At 40.5% G+C, this 3,952-nt stretch overlaps 1 pseudogene; it reads left to right on the plus strand.

Annotated features, from left to right (window-relative positions):
- Positions 1 to 2,289: 2,289 nt before the first annotated feature.
- On the plus strand, positions 2,290 to 3,349 carry LOC121021188 (olfactory receptor 56A1-like; annotated as a pseudogene).
- The last annotated feature ends 603 nt before the right edge of the window (positions 3,350 to 3,952 follow it).

The following is a 3,952-nucleotide window of genomic DNA, read 5'->3' on the forward strand; positions in this document are numbered from 1 at the left end:
TGTACATATAGTGATGAAAAACATCAACAGGCATGGTTTCTTCTCTCATGAACTTGTATCTAATAAAGTTAAGGATTTTGTTTTTTTGCCTATTAACAATGAGAAGCCAATAGCATATTTTAAGCTGATGAGTGGCAAGATAATATTTATATTTGAAGATATTTCTCTGATTTCAATGTAGAGAAGGGTTTTATAATGAAACCTAGAATGCATTAAGAGGCAATTCCAGTAAATTTCACTCAAGAGACAATGATACTGTTTTTTGGCTGGTGACAGTGGTGATGGAGATGTAGATCCAAGAGCTAATTAAAAGGCATATTTGACAGGTTTTGGTGGTGGGTTTGTAATGGGAAGTACAGGTGAAGGATATGTTCAAGATGGTGTCTAGCCTATGAGTTGTGGAATAGCCCATACACATATGCTATTCAATGAGAGAAGAGATGCTAGACAACCAGGCTTGGAAGAAAAATGGTAAATTAATTTTAGAGTTGGTGAATTTTGGATATCTGTGAAAGATGCAAGTTGGTATATCAAGTAGGCATTTAGGAGGTGTAGGCAAGATATATAATTTAGTAATCATCAACATGGAGATGGTAATTGAGCATATGGAAAAAAGAAATGGAAGACAGGGTAGAAGAGATTAGCACAGAGGAGAGAAGAAAATCAAAGAGAACTCAGGACTGAACCTTAAAACCGATGTCAAAGTGGTGGATAAAAAAAGACATGTAAGAGAAAATGAAGACACCAAGAGGTGTGAGATAAACCAGGATATTGTGATGCAAACAAAACCAAATGGAGTATGTCAGGAAGAGGATCTGGTCCATTGCTTTAGCAAGATTTAGAATCGACAGATGATTTTTTAAAAAGTTTATTTATCTATTGAGAGAGAGAAAGAGAGAGCATGGAGGAGGGGCAGGGAGAGAGGGGGAGGGAGAATACCAAGCAGTCTCTCCACTGTCAGCATAGAACCCAACAGGAGGTTCCCTCTCAAGGGCTGTGAGATTATGACCTGAACTGAAAGCAAGAGTTGGGTACTTAATCAGCTGAGCCACCCAGTCACCCCAACAGGTGATCTTTTTGAGAGGCATTTTGTGGAACTAATGGAGAAGGAGGCCATGCTGATGTGAACTGTAGAATGGATGTGAGGTGAGAACTGGAGACAGTGAGTGTGGCAGTGCTTGGAAGAAATTTGGATGTGAAGGGAGGGAGATGGAAAAATAGCTGGAAGGAAATAAAGAGCCTTTTTATTTTTATTTTTAAAAATGAAAGATACTGGAGAATGTTTGAAAGACAAGGCAGATCCACTGAAGAAGGAAATATGACTCCAAATTAGGGAACAATTGATAGTGTAATTGCAAGGCTAGAAGGGCTACGATTCAGTGTAGGAAGTGGAAGGTTTGATGCATTGAGTATGGGCAGATTCTATATCAATGGGGGGAAACAAGGAAAGGATGGGAGAATGTGCAAATAGGTTGGTAAGTTTTGTCTTGGGAAGTTGAAGAAAAATCTCATTGCACACCTTTTTTCTCTGCAAGGTAGTGGTTGATGTCATCTTTTAAGAGAAGAAGTAGAGTTTGAGGTTTGAACAGAATGAAGAAGTTTTGAAAAAGGTTTTGGAAGAAGGGAAAGTTGATCAGGCAAGTTTTTTAGGATGGACAGGAAGCACTGAGGTCTCATTTAAAGTTGGTAACTGTATAGTAAAAGCAGCCATTTCTGTTACTTTAGGCTTATTCTAAGAGCACTTGGGATGATCAGGTACAGGTGCTGAAAGGTGAGTGGTTGTATTCAAATAGATTGGGGTTTTAGCAAAGGACTGGCTTAATCAATTTGACATTCTATTTTCTTCTAGTATACCATGAGTTTGTGGAGGGGATACAACAAAATTATCAATCCAAAATCATATTGGATATGGTAGTAGGTGAGCAGGTAATTAAAGGTTTTACATCCCACATCAATGCCAATAATTATCTCAAAAACGCCTATTGAAGGATATTTTTCTCCACCATAGGTTTGATGCCACCCTCATCGTACACTAGATAATTGTAAAAACTAGGTGTGCTTTTGGCCTTTTTTATACTATTAACATTTTATTTTTCTTACACTGGTATCATACTGACATAATTTGTTGCACATTTTTAATGTTGTGAGGTTATTCCTTATCACTATTCACCTTTCAAATGTTAGTTTATTCACTGATTCCTTTTCCTTCATAGACCATAGCTTTTATTTGTTGAGTCTCACCAGTCTATGATATTGATTGGGATTTGCCTATTCAAGAAGAGTCTCCTATTTATCACTAGCTGCCTAAAGAGTAAGAGGCACACTTTTGAAGTGGACTAAAAAAAATTGCTTCTTGTATCTGCCCATACAAATAGTCCAGAAAAACCTCAGCTCAAGATTCATTCCATGGCCTCCTCACCCAGCAACTACTCCACTGCTCCAGTCTCTGAGTTCCTCCTCATTTGCTTCCCTAACTACCGGAGTTGGCAGCACTGGCTGTCCCCGCCCCTCAGCCTCCTTTTTCTCCTGGCCATGGGGGCCAACACCACCCTGTTGACCACTATCTGGCTGGAGGCATCTCTGCACGAGCCCATGCACTGCCTGCTCAGCTTGCTCTCCCTGCTGGACATCATGCTCTGCCTGACTGTCATCCCCAAGGTCCTGGCCATCTTCTGTTTGACCTCAGGTCCATCAGCTTTTCTGCCTGCTTCCTCCAGATGTTTATCATGAACAGCTTCCTCCCCATGGAGTCCTGCACATTCAGGGTCATGGCCTATGATCGCTACATGGCCATCTGCCACCCACTACAATATCCTTCCAGAATCACTGACCAATTTGTGGCCAAGGCTAATTTCTTCATAATCACACGAAATGCCCTACTCACTGTACCTATTCCTATTCTCTCTTCCCAGCTCCATTACTGTGGGAAAATGTCATTGAGAACTGAATCTGTGCCAACTTGTCTGTGTCCAGGCTCTCCTGTGACAGTTTCACCCTTAATGGCATCTGCCAATTTGTGGCTGGTTGGACATTAATAGGCTCGGATTTCATCCTCATCTTCTCCTATACCTTCATCTTAAGAGCTGTGCTTAGGTTCAAGGCTGAGGGGGCTGCTGTCAAAGACCTGAACGCATGTGACTCTCATTTCATCCTCATCCTGTTCATCAGCACCATTCTGCTGGTTGTGGTGTTGACAAACATGGCCAGAAAGAGGGTCCCCATGGACATCCTCATCCTGCTCAATGTCCTTCATCACCTCATACTCCCTGCCTTGAACCCTATTGTTTATGAGGTTCAGATCAAAGAGATAAAACAAGGAATTAAGAAATTGATGGGGACAGGGATGTGAATATATGAAATAGATCTAATTTCTTTTCTTCCTTCTCCTCAGTGATTTTGCCTAGACAGTGTATTGGAAAAAAGCTTGGTGAGTATTTACTATATACTCTGAAGCTCACTTCATAACTGACCCAGATTTCTTCCATTACTCTCTTCACCTGATTTTGGTGAAGGTAGACAACAGGAAGAAACTGATATTCCTTAATTGTGTTGAGCCCAGGCAATTTTATTTAAGTAAATTTAATCTTCACAACATTTCTGAAGGTGTCATTACTTCCTTTTTACATAGTAGGAAAAAAAATGATGCTTTTTAAGATTGGAAACTGCTAAAGACCACATTATCTGGAAAATGGCAGAGATCAAAATCCAGACTCCAAAGCCCAGGTTCCTTCTACAGAAATTCCCCTTCAAATGCAACTGATGCTGGATACCTGACTTCTACCTTACTCTCTTTGCTTGTGGTTTGTCCTTCTGGATATCTATTTCCCGCCTATACCTACTTTCTTGAGAACTAGTGGGTTCTCAGAGATGACAGAATCCTGCCCAACAAAGCATCTGCAACCCTACAGGAGAAGAACGTTCATAATAACATATAGCAATACCAACTTCCTCT

Source organism: Herpailurus yagouaroundi, unplaced genomic scaffold (assembly GCF_014898765.1).
Source record: "Herpailurus yagouaroundi ecotype Mexico unplaced genomic scaffold, PumYag 255, whole genome shotgun sequence".
Classification (NCBI taxonomy): domain Eukaryota; kingdom Metazoa; phylum Chordata; class Mammalia; order Carnivora; family Felidae; genus Herpailurus; species Herpailurus yagouaroundi.